Source organism: Palaemon carinicauda, chromosome 1, assembly GCF_036898095.1.
Source record: "Palaemon carinicauda isolate YSFRI2023 chromosome 1, ASM3689809v2, whole genome shotgun sequence".
NCBI classification, from domain to species: Eukaryota; Metazoa; Arthropoda; class Malacostraca; order Decapoda; family Palaemonidae; genus Palaemon; species Palaemon carinicauda.
In genome coordinates this window covers 2,425,170-2,439,175 of record NC_090725.1, presented here as the reverse complement: position 1 = coordinate 2,439,175, position 14,006 = coordinate 2,425,170, and the positions used below count along the sequence as shown (strand labels likewise).

The window sequence follows — 14,006 nt, the reverse complement described above, 5'->3', positions numbered from 1 at the left end:
CACATATATCTAATTGTCTGGGACCACAAAAAATATGGTATCGTAAACAAGTTGAGGAATTAATGGGTGATAATTGTTTATTTGAAATCAGTCATTAGGTGCTAGGAGTTCTAGTAAAATGAATCAATTTACTTTTTTGCCATCAATCTGCTTGTATCTTATCACAGACCTTAGAATGTTCAGTTTGGATATTTCCCTGCGCCAAAATGGAGCAATGTAGAAAACATGAACAATGATGCCTTTATTTCAGATTATTTTTTAGCATTCTTCAGATAGAAACATTTTTTTAAGATATTCAAATCTATAGTCCATTTCTTTTAGCGATGCATATTTGCACCGACTCGCGGCGGTGCCCTTTTAGCTTGGAAAAGTTTCCTGATCGCTGATTGGTTAGAATTATCTTGTCCAACCAATCAGCGATCCGGAAACTTTTCCGAGCTAAAAGGGCACCGCTGCGAGTCGGTGCAACTATGCATCGCTAAAAGAAATGGACTATAGTTGCTTGTTCATCATTCCTATATGAATAATCGTATAGTGTTTGTAAAATATAAAGATTGGCAGTGTATGCCAGAGAAAACCACAGTTGCGCCAATCTCTTATAAATATCCGTGGAAATCTCTTCAGACCCAACATTTTCGCCTGGCCTGGTCCTCGGTGAACTCCAGACATTCTTCGATCGCCCTCCTGCCAGACCCAGAGATTTATGCTTGTAGTAGATGAAGTAAAATGGCTCAAGAAAGCGTTATTCTAGATGCGCTGTTTTCTAAAGCAGTCAAAACAAAAACAGTAGTGAAATTCTATGAAGATCAATAACAAGCTAAAAACTTGCATTATATTTTATCCAGGGTCTCAGAATGGTTGCCAAAATGTACGAAACGGAACTCAGAATCTTATTTTACGAATAGCTTCTCGTTTTCTAGTTTTTGTTTCATTGAATTTTATCAAACTTTTTTATAAATTCGATGAAATTAATGTATTTTATGAATATCATATTCTTTTAAACAGTAAATTTCACTTAACTTTACAAGCTAATAATATTTGCTGTGAGGTCGGGCGGGCAGGACAAAATTTTTTTAGATGTCCCATTGATCATTTAGCATTTTGGAACTAAAGAATATTTGTTTTTCTGAAAGATTTCGTGTTTTGTTTGAAATTGGGATCGTAGTAATTAGAATGAAAATGGTTTTTATGCTGACTTTATTTTTTCACTTGACTATACTTGCTGAAATTTCACATAAACACACACACATGTGCGCATGCACTTACATTGAGTATATACACACACACACACACACATATATATATATATATATATATACATATATATATGTATGTATATATATATATATATACATATACACACACATGTAATATGAGTTTGTGTATGTATAAATGTGTTTGTTTGGGACCATTTATGTATTTATCTCTAAAATATACCCATTCGTATTAGCTCATTGGTCCCAGGTTCGTACCTAATTCGGGTATAATAGAATCTACTGAAATGCAACCATGTGTCAGTGGACGTCATGTTTGAATGGTACAATGTTGGGTCTGAGGATTTCGGGGACCGTCTGTAATCCTGGATCATTGCTCATAATTCTGCTTAGCTGTAAATGGGTAACTGAAAAAGGATTGGAATTAGGTATATTCCTCCTTTGCTAAAAAAAAAAACTTTTTTAGTATACATGCGTCAGAGGCATATTGTGAAAGAAATATTTTGTCTATATATGTGTGGATATATATATATATATATATATATATATATATATATATATATATATATATATGTATATATATATATATAACGGATTTTGAGCGAAGCGAAAAATCTATTTTTGGGTGAGATAGCCATGTCGTCCTGATGGAAGTTCCTATAGGGTAGCTTCCTAGGGTATATTACAACTACGGCGATATTCCCAGAGAATTTACCTTAAGGTACCAGAATTCTAACTCCTGGAGCGAGTATCCCTCGTGAAAGGGATATCGCGACATATCAGAGGACGTATTCTAGACACGTCACATGGCAATCTACGACCTGAACAGAGATTCGTCTCGTAGGAGGGAGATTGACGAGATACGAATTCGGGAAAGAAAAAGGGGAGCCGCTCCCAAGGCTTCCCTATCCCCCGATTCGTATGCGTGCCTGGCGCCAATCCTGGCGCCATCTGTATTCCTTGTAGCGTACACGAGGTGCTACAGATACTGTATGTAGGGAGGGGTCCTACAGCCCTTTCTTAGAAAGGCAAGGGCGGGTCCATCAGGACGACATGGCTATCTCACCCAAAAATAGATTTTTCGCTTCGCTCAAAATCCGTTTTTTGGGCTCAAGCCATGTCGTCCTGATGGAAGTGTACCAGAGCATTACTGTATCTGTGGATTCTCAGAACGTGCCGTACTCCCCGGAGGTATTTATTCCCGGTCGACTAGACCTAGAGACCTAAGATGTTGCCGTTATACATCTTTTCAACTAACTATAAACTATGTTAGAGCTTCCTGCCCCCTACAGGGAAGAGTCCTACTAGACTCTGGAAAGTCTCGAAGAGTACATATATCTATGTATGAATACCAGGCAAGCTAATATAGTGGTCTCGCCCTATATTAAGTAAAGCATAGTTTGTATAGAACCACTGCGTCAATATATTGACCAGTAATCCGCACAATACTTGTATTGGACAAAGGTTTATATCCGCATAGGAAGAAACTAATAAAACCGCCCTCGTCCCTTTATGGGACGGAGTCCTCCCATTAGGGGACTTACATAAACCAATGCAACATAGCTTGCATAACAGAACAATTCTATCAGAATTATCCCAGATAAGATACATAGAATTAAAATGCTCAATTATACCAATAAATTGACACAGGTGAAAGAGACGCAAGGTTCTCAAGAACAAGTTTATTGACAGATAATAAACAGACAGGTTAACAACAAATATATATATTTATATAAAAGAGGGTAACCCAAAACTTTAAGCATAAGTATGATAGTAAACAGAACTTGTTTATCTGAAAGAAAAACCATTAAACACCACTTTAATAAGATACCAAGGTATCAAGTCATAAAAAATCTGTATTACAAATCAATCACATTAGCGTTAGAAACGCTTGGCACACATGTCTGAACTTATGCAAGGTTCACCTTTGAAAGAAGGAACAGTCTATATGGGCACTTGGTGCCCTCATTTAGTTTGTAGTACAGTATGTACCTACACACTCACCCTGGACTTAATCGTCCCAATTAAGACCACTGTTCCTCGCAGAGTTAAACAGTAGGGTTAACTACACGACCCACTGCTACCACAGATCTCTTAAGTTCCTCTACTTGCTTCGCATAGTGGCGAAAGAACACCCTGGAAGACTTCCAGCCCGTGTATGAACGGAGATGTTCAAAATCCATACAATTAAAGAAATTTAGGGATGAGGCAACTGTCCTCGGATCGTGACCTGCGGGTGTACTGTCAGGATCCGCTCTGCGAATAAAATATGTCATTTTCGCTCTGAGTTGATTCAGAGATAAATTTGAGCCTGATGTTTCTCCCCTGAATAGTTGACTACCCTTGAAGTCTGAAGTTCTACGAAGATAGACCTTTAGGCATTCTACTGGACATAGAGATGCATCTTCTTTCAGAGGGCAGATTCTCCAGGGACCCCACCTGTTGGTGGGTAACTCATTCTTGGCGAGAAACGTAGGATCCGGAAACAGGTTCAGCTCCCCCCCATCCAGGAACTGAACACGACCTGCCTCTCTCGAGAGGGCTACGATCTCACTAACCCTGGCCCCGGACGCGAGTGCAAATAGGAAAATAACTTTTTGCGTTAAATCCTTTAACGCACATTCTTCATTGCTCAACAGGGAAGCGAAATGAAGAACTTTGTCTAAAGACCATGAGATGGGCTTTGGAGGTGCTGAAGGTCTGAGCCTAGCGCAGGCTTTCGGAACTTTATTAAAGATCTCGTTACCTAGGTCGATCTGGAAGGCAAATAAAATGGGTCTCATCAAAGCCGATTTACACACTGAAATCGTGTTAGCTGCCAATCCTTGGCCATGGAGGTGGATGAAGAAAGATAAGCAGAAGTCTGTTGAGATCTCCTGCGGATTCTTTGCCTTTACAAAGGCCACCCATTTTCTCCAAGATGACTCATATTGCCTTCTAGTCGATTTGCACTTGTATTCCTCTAGGAAGTCTATGCTGGCTTTCGAAATCCCGAAACGCTTTCTCACCGCTAGGGCGAGAAAATCATGAGCTGCAGGGTCTGGGTTTTCTGTAATGAAGCGCAGACAGTCGACTTCTGGACTCGCTGGGTCAGAACTGGATGTGGTAGCGGCACGAACTTCATCTGTAGTTCCAACGCCAAGGGGAACCACATACTGTTCGCCCACTTGTGGGCCACTATTGCCGCTACCCCCTTGAAGGATCTCAGTTTGTTGAGGACCCTCAACAGAAGGTTGTGAGGAGGGAACAGATAAATCCTGGACCATCTGTTCCAGTCGAGGGACATTGCGTCCACTGCTTCCGCTAAGGGGTCCTCGTACGGGGACACGTACAGGGGCAACTTCTTGTTGTCTTTCGTCGCAAAGAGGTCTATTTGCAGTTCTGGGACTTGATTCAGAATGAAGGAAAATGATCCTGCGTCTAAGGACCATTCCGACTCTATCGGTGTGAACCTGGATAGAGCGTCCGCTGTCACATTGCGGACTCCTTGAAGGTGAACTGCCGACAGGTATCACTTCTTCTTTTCCGCCAATCGGAAAATGGCTAACATCACTTGGTTGAGAGGTGGTGACCTCGACCCTTGTCGATTCAAGCATCTCACAACCACCTCGCTGTCTGTCACCAATCTTATGTGGATCGAGTGACGCGGGGAGACTTTCTTTAAGGTAAGGAGCACTGCCATAGCTTCTAGAAAGTTTATATGAAAGGTCCTGAATAGCTTGGACCAAGTCCCCTGGACTTTTTTCCGATGAGAGTGACCTCCCCATCCCTCCTTTGAGGCGTCTGAGTGAATCGTCATCGACGGGGGAGGTGGCTGAAGAAGAACCGACTTCTTTAGATGTCTGGCTTGGGACCAAGGTCTGAGAAGAGTACGTAGCCGAGGCGGCACTGGTCTTCTCAGGTCTCTTCGCGCGTTTGATGCATACCTTCTCCAAACTCCGGTTGCATCCTTTAGCTGTGCTCTTAGCACTGGGTCTGTCACTGAAGCAAACTGGAGAGAGCCTAGTACCCTCTCCTGTTCGCGTCTTGATATCCTTTCGGAATCTAGAAGTCTCTTGACAGAGCCCGCTATCTCCTTCCTTTTCTTCATTGGGATGGAGAAACTGTGTGACAAAAGGTCCCAGTGGATTCCCAGCCACTGGAACTTTTGGGATGGAGAAAGTCGAGACTTTTTCTTGTTGATCTTGAAGCCTAGATACTCTAGGAACTGGATCACCTGACTGGAAGCTTGCAAGCATTCGGTCTCGGATGCTGCCCACACCAGCCAGTCGTCCAGGTAGGCTACTACCTGAATTCCCTTTAGGCGTAATTGTTTGAGAGCTGCGCTCGCAAGCTTCGTGAAAATCCTTGGGGCTATGTTTAGCCCGAATGGCATGGCTCTGAAGGCGTACAGTTTCCGTTGTAGCCTGAACCCTAGGTAGGGGGAGAGTCGACGGCTGATTGGAATGTGCCAATAGGCGTCTGACAAGTCTATAGAGACTGAGTATGCCCTCTTGGGCAGTAAGGTCCTTATGTGTTGCAGTGTTAGCATCTTGAATTTGCAATTCACTATGAACTTGTTGAGTGGTGACAAGTCCAGAATGACTCTGAGCTTTTCCGAGTCTTTCTTGGGAACACAAAACAGCCTCCCTTGGAATTTGATGGACTTCACCTTTCGGATCACATTTTTCTCCAACAGTTCTTGAACGTACTCCTCCAAAATGGGGGTGGAGTGTTGGAAAAACCGAAGGCATGGGGGTGGAGTGCTGTACCAGCTCCAACCCAGTCCATTCTTGAGTAGGCTTTGGGCCCAGGGATCGAAGGTCCAGCGATCCCAAAATTTCATCAGTCTCCCTCCTACCGGTATCATTTCACTTGGACTGCCGTCCTGAGGTCTTGCCTCCCTGACCACGACCACCTCTGAATCCCCTTCCCCTTGAGGGGCGCCTAGACGAGCCTCTGGCTGCTCCTCTAGGTTTTGCACGAAAGGAAGAAGACTGTCCTTCGAACGTTGGGGCGAATGTGGTTGACTGACCTGGCACAGCCTGGGGTACCCACTGAAAGGCAGTCGGGGTTTGTGCCACCATCTGGGGCACTGGAGGCAAAGGCAATTGCAGTTGCTGTTGCTGTCTATAAGGCTTGGCTGGCCGAAATGGTAGCCTAGTCTTCATATTCTTCCTCTTTGGTTGAGGACACTCATCCGGGGAAGATTTTCTTTTGATAGCCAGGCCCCACTTCTGGAGAAGGTTTCTATTCTCCACGGCGGCCTTATCAACAACCTCTTTGACCACATCGGTAGGGAAAAGGTCTTTTCCCCAAATGTTGGAGGAGATTAATTTCCTTGGTTCGTGTCTCACCGAAGCCCCGGCGAACACGATCTCCCTGCAAGCTCTCCTTGCCTTGATGAAGCCATAAAGGTCCTTCGTCACTGTGGCTAGGTGAGACTTAGCCACTACCATGAACATTTCATGGACCTTAGGGTCACTTGCCATTGTCTCAAGAGTGGTCTGATGAGACATTGAGGCAGCCAGTCTTTCTTTGGTCTCGAACTCTCTTCGTAAAAGAGATTCGGGCAGCTTGGGGAGGTCCTCGCCGAATTGCCGTCCGGCAATATCAGCCTCCAACTTTCCCACTGAGAATGTCAGATGGACATCCTTCCAGTCTTTGTGGTCCATAGGCAGAGCCAGCGACAAGGGTTTACACTCCTCCAGGGAGGGGCAAGGCTTGCCGGCCTCGACTGCCTTTAGGACAGCCGCAAACCCTTTTTGTAAAAAGGGGAAGGCTCTATCAGGAGAGGACACAAAAGAAGGGAGCTTCTTGCTCAATGCAGCTACCTTCGAATTTGAGAAGCCCCTCTCTTTCATCGAGGATGAAAGTAGGGCTTGAGCCTTAGCGTGGTCCATAATAATGACCTCCTTCGGCTCTGTCTCCTCCCTTGAAGCTGGTTCTTTTCTCAGCCGGACATAGCAGTCCGGATATGATGCCTCGCTGGGCCAGAATTCTACCTCCTCTAGGGGAACTGAACCCAGCTTATCCGAAATGACGATCTTACCAGTCGTCATTGGCATGTGCTCAGCATACCTCCATGGGTTAGCATCTGAGCATATGGGAAGGTCTTTCACATTGAGCCTTTTCTGGGGCCCATGTGATTCTGCTAGGGACTGCATACGCAGTTCCATTGCAGCCGCCTTCTCCTGATTCTCCTTCTGCATTTGTTGGATCATTCCAACAATCGAAGAGAGGGCCTGTCCCAGTTCTACTGGGAGACCAGCCGATGTTGAGGGGATGGGCTCCGGCATCTGAACCGGAGTAGCCGACACCTCGTCGACCCCATCCTCTACGACATCCGGGGTTTGAACTTGATCCTGACCTTCTGCCAGGAGGTCTTCTTCCAAACCTTCGTCCAGGTCAGACATCCTGTCACACAACTGGATGTCTTGCATCGCATCTGCGACTTCCTCGTCCACCTGGACTTGATCTTGAGGGATCTCCTCTTGAGGCTGGGGAATCACTGCTTCAGCTGATGCCTGGGGAAAAAGATACGCCCTCATCTTCTCACTTGGAAGATAAGGGCCAGAGGTGTTCTTCTTGAAGCCCCTTACCCAAGTACGAAGCTTTTCCCTAGCTATATCCCTTGATTCCGCCGTTCTAGGGGAATCAAAAGCCTCAGTAATCAGGTTAGTGCATACAGTACATACCTGAGGGTCCCAATACTGGAGATCATCCTTGGAGACAGCGCATGCTGCGTGTCTCCTACAACACTCATGTCCGCAGAGGTTCTTGCTGCGGACATTGCAGAAAACATTTCCGCACTTCGGAGGGTCCTCCTGTAAAGAGAAAAAATTTCCATGAGTATCAAGTGAACTATGTATCACTGGATATGCATAGTATAGCATAACAATTCATAAAGGAAAGACACACACTTGTGTTTCCCTCACAACCCATTGTTGCAGCCTTCCAGATAATAAAATCAAAATGGTTTATCTCTACTAGAGTAACCAATGCAAGGTTTCCAGAGGAAACAGGTGGAGCTCACACCTAGGCAATGATTTTAAAATCCTGGATAATAGACGGGGAAGAACTCTGCTTCCTGTCTGAGGGCAACAGCAAAGGGCTGTGCAAGAAAACACAATAGTGTTAGAAGATACAGTGCTGTACCTAAACTTTAATATAGTTTTCTTCTTACTGTATATGCTATACAGAAGAATACTAGTACAGTATAGGAGGATGTGTGCCGGCCTGCCTTTGCCGGCCGGCACACACCACAATTAGCTTTAAAGTATACTACTTAACAGCTATAGGGCGGCAGCCCTCTGGTTCAAATGCCTGTGCCGGCGGCAGCAGCTGCCGGCCAGCAACAGCCAGTGTTGGCCGGCAATGATTGCCGGCCAGCAACTACACAAGGTAGTACCCAGCTGCCGGCCACACTCTTGGTGACCGGCAGACAAGGACTGACATAAGCCGGCCGGCAAAGGTACAAGACCGATGCCAGCCGGCAGCAAAAGAACCAGAAGACTACACCTGCCCGGCTGCCGGCCTCATAGGCCGGCAGCCGGGACAGGTACAGCACTAGAAGAAAATAGAATGGATGCCGGGATAAGAGTGTACACAACCCCCCAAGCCCGGCAACCGAAAGAGTGCATATAAGGAAGGGGAGAAACTTAATTCAGGCTTCCTTGACCAATGCCGTCCGGCTCTGCCGGCAGGCATGGATGAGGGACCAAGAGAGGTCCGGCCAGCACTCGAAAACATAAGACCCTTGCCGGCCAGCATCTCTGCCGGCCGGCAATGGGCTTAGTCAATTCCACATCCCAACCTATACTAGGTCCAGAAGTAGAATGACGTACAGTACAGTAATACCCCTGCCGGCCAGCTCTGCCGGCCGGCAAGGTACAGTACAGTAATGGCTAGGCCATTACGGAGATAGAGGGGGAAGGGACAAGAGGGTCCTGCCAACCTTGCTTTAGTGACAGATCACCCGCAGCCAAGAACTTTGTCTTAGCCTAAGGGAGATCTAAGGGAAAGGGCCAGCAATACTTGCCAGCTTCCAGAGCACCAAAGCAAGGAAGGCGTTGCTACTCCCAAGGGAAGATTTTATCCTCCCCGAGAACAGCAACAGGACTTAGTCTGGTCGATCACAAAAGAAGGAATCATAACTTACAGAAACCTTCGATAGTGACCTAAGGGAGCTAAGCTCCCTTTGTAAGTGTTAGGTCAGCGAGGGAGACTCTGCCCCAAGCCAGACAACACGGACTCAGACTAAAAATTCTGTTGTTCTGTCCCTCTTTGAACCAGACTTTGCTGGAACAGGAAGGTACAGTAACACCCTAGTATAGTTTTATCGAAAATAAATTCGGAAAAAACCACTTAGGGATAAGCCCAAGGCTTAAACAGAGGGAAAGGGATTGCATACCTTCTCCGAAGAAAAGAAAGCAACCGGGGAGTATAATAAAGTATACTAAGGCTCCATAAGCAATTAGCCTAGGCACCAAGAGAATCGATTACCTAATTCACCGAAACTCTCACGTATACAATCTTGGAAATATTCCACACAGTCTAAAATGTATAAAATATAGCCTAAAGCTTCAATAAAATTTTAATTACACTCGGAAAAACCAAAATCATGCATTAAGTACTATAGGACCAAACGACTAGGCTACATGGCCTAGCGTAGGCCAGAATGGCGAATACTTCGCCAAATAATACTAAGCACGAAAGGAAATCCTATGTAAAGCTAAATAGCTAAAATTTATTAAGCAAAACAACCAGGAATGTCACTCTGACTAACTAATTTATACCTAGCGAGTGACAGTGTCCAGGACACCTCTGGTAGGCTACGGCTCTTGTATCAAAGATTAATCCTATTAATCACTCAAAATTTTACCAAGAGCCTACATTTATACATAACAGACACTATACTCAACTTATCCGAGGTCAACGAAGACGAAGAAGCCATGAAAAGCTGAATAAATCCAAGATTTGCGAGAAAAACAGGAAAAAACACCGAGTTGTTAAGCTACGCAAAAAGGAATACAGATGGCGCCAGGATTGGCGCCAGGCACGCATACGAATCGGGGGATAGGGAAGCCTTGGGAGCGGCTCCCCTTTTTCTTTCCCGAATTCGTATCTCGTCAATCTCCCTCCTACGAGACGAATCTCTGTTCAGGTCGTAGATTGCCATGTGACGTGTCTAGAATACGTCCTCTGATATGTCGCGATATCCCTTTCACGAGGGATACTCGCTCCAGGAGTTAGAATTCTGGTACCTTAAGGTAAATTCTCTGGGAATATCGCCGTAGTTGTAATATACCCTAGGAAGCTACCCTATAGGAACTTCCATCAGGACGACATGGCTTGAGCCCAAAAAATATATATATATATATATATATATATATATATACATATATATATATATATATATATATATATATATATAGTATAATTTGTATATATTCATGAAAAGAATTTGTTTTATTAGTACCAGTTTTTTTCCTGCAGGATTACTCAGAAGATTCGTTAGATTTTTCTCTCTGAGTATTTGGTTAAAAAAAGTGGCTTTTTCTTATTGAATTCTATCACTGAAACACTGTTTCTTCAATACTAAGGCTGTATTAAGTGATTTGTTATTGACGTTAATTTCATAATCCCATTCGTATATATATGTATATTTATATATATATATATATTATATATATATATATATATATATATATGTATGTGTATATATATGTATGTATATATAAATATATATGTATATATATAATATATATATATACATATATAAATATATATACACACAGTATGTAGGAAATACACATACAATATTGTCAAATGACGACTGAATGTTTAGTTGGATATGCACACACACATGCACATGCACTACTCTCTCTCTCCTCTTACACGAGGGATGAAGAGAGCTGAGCGTGACGGGATATATATATATATATATATATATATATATATTTATATATATATGTATGTATAATGTATATATATATTCATATGTATAGCCAGACACTTGCTCCCCCTGTACCTCGGGTAGGGGGAGAGGAAGTTGTCATATCCTGGTGAGAGGGGGCTGCATGTTCATGCATATCCAGCTAAACATTTAGCCGTATTTTTTACGAGTGTATATATATATATATATATATATATATATATATATGTGTGTGTGTGTGTGTGTATATATATATATATATATATATATATATATCTATATATATTAATATATATATATATATATATATATATATATATATATATATATATATATATATATATATATATATACACATACATGCATACACACTGCATGAATTATTCAGAAAGTCTTGCCAAAGTATCATACTGAGTTTATGAATAATTGTAGTTGTGTCAATATTGAGGTAAGGATGATGAAATGATAAGTAGCCTGCATTTCCCCTTTTTTCAGTTTTGCCTCGATATCTGTTATGGTGGTTGCATGAGTGATCGCAAAGTTGTGTCATAAAAATCTTGGTATCATTATTATTATTACTATCCAAGCTACAACCCTAGTTAGAGAAGCAAGATGCTATAAGCCCAGGGGCTCCAACAGGGAAAAATAGCCCAGTGAGGAAAGGAAATAAGGAAATAAATAAATGAAGAGAACAAATTAACAATAAATCATTCTAAAAAAAAGTAATGTCAAAAGAGATATGTCATATAAAAACTATTAAAACGTCAAAAAACAAATATGTCATATATAAACTATAAAAAGACTCATGTCCGCCTGGTCAACAAAAAAGCATTTGCTCCAACTTTGAACTTTTGAAGTTCTACTGATTCAACCACCCGATTAGGAAGATCATTCCACAACTTGGTAACAGCTGGAATAAAATTTCTAGAGTACTGCGTAGTATTGAGTCTTATGATGGAGAAGGCCTGGCTATTAGAATTAACTGCCTGCCTAGTATTACGAACAGGATAGAATTGTCTAGGGAGATCTGACTGTAAAGGATGGTCAGAGTTATGAAAAATCTACTTGCTATTACCAAAGTGGTTAGCTTCAGGGTATTTACAAAGTAGTTGATTTTTTTTATTTGTGGGAAGGTAGATAGTCTTTGACTTGGGGGATAATTTGTAGATGGCCATGACTTAATAATGTTAATTTTCTTCTACTTTGTTGGAAGTTAGATACAATGGGAGCTTGTTGAGTGTTTACTTTCACTGGTTTCCCTCTAGATAAATACTAGACTTTCTTTCATCTTTTGGTATAGCTAATCATTCCAACCTCTTAAGTAATATCTGGTTCCATCTATTCTAAATAACGTCTAGTCCTAAAAGTTCAAATATCTTGAGCCCCCTCTTGGTGTAGAATAGATGAACCGCCAGTCCGTTACGAATAATAATTTTCTATAAAAGTTAATTTCTTTCTCTGTTGTGGAAGAGATTCCTGCTTATAATTACTGGAACATCTGTCTTCGTTGCAAATTTCTTTACTGCCTATTGATACCCTTGTTGTTTTAACACACCGTCTTAATCCTAGGTTTCTTTAACTAACCAGTCATTTACTTTTTTTTTTTTTTTTTTTTTTTTTAGCCAGAGCTGCTATTTAGGAAGCCCATATCCTTTTGCGAGTTACCATGCACATCGTTATTCTTTCTTCCTGTCTGTAAAATTTTGTGATAAATACCATGTTTTTGCGTTGCAAAACTGAATAGTTCTATCAAAGACGTTCGTGATAAATGTGTTAGCGACTGGACTGCCCTTCTCATCCCCAAATATAAGAATAGCAATGTTTTACTCTGGTCTTATTTCATCCTCTTAATGGGAAATTAAAGTCGCTTAGTACTAAATAACTCGCAGGATACAATGTCTTAAACATCTGAAGTCAACGTTTATGGTATTATTCATTGTATTTTCGCAAGCAGCACAATGAGACAGTTGGAATGTACACAAGTGGCACATAAGTGCCACCAGATAATTCAGTTTAAATATAAGAGCCAAACCATTAAAAACCATTAATGGTTCCTTCAGTTACAAACAGTAATTCCAAAGTGTATATCAATAAATTCTATTTTTGTACTAGGCATTCGTTATGGTAACATTTCGTCCCATTGTTATGCGAACCTATAATGATTGTATGCTTTCTCATTTTAACCACAGATATGACAGATTTTTTGTTTGCTTTGAAATATTGTCTTTAAGGAACAACGAAACACGTTATAAATTAAATGTGATTTATTTTTACCTGCGATCTCCATTTTCGAGTTAGATTTATATACCCCAAAGAGGTTTCATGCTATAGCACCCCAAAAAATTCAATATTTATCAATATTATTCTCATATCACTAATCATTATTTCCTCCTTTCACCCTGTCTTTAAGCCTCTACAGCAGGTTATCCATTTTGTTCTTGCATACCCTTATTTCCATCTTATCATATACTCGTAGCTTCACTACTTTTAGCTTCAGTCATATGCTGATCAGTAAAACACTTTCCTCCTCTTAATATTAAATCAATCAATATGCATCGATTTGGTACTAGCGCAAACTAATATATATATATATATATATATATATATGTATGTATATATATGTATATATACATGTATGTATGTATATATATATATATATATATATATGTATATATATATGTATGTATGTATGTATATGTATATATATATATATATATATATATACTGTACATACATACATACACACACATATATATATGTATATATACATACATATATTTGTGTGTATGTATATATAATTAATATGATAAATATGTGTATATATTCATATATATATGTATATATATACAGTATATGTATAAATAGATTAAATATAT

At 41.3% G+C, this 14,006-nt stretch overlaps 1 protein-coding gene across 4 annotated transcripts in view; it reads left to right on the top strand.

The window, feature by feature from the left end:
* Positions 1-14,006, top strand: part of LOC137646440 (inter-alpha-trypsin inhibitor heavy chain H2-like) — a 572,711-nt gene that overhangs the window by 413,640 nt on the left and 145,065 nt on the right. The gene's annotated exons all lie outside the window — the stretch shown is intronic.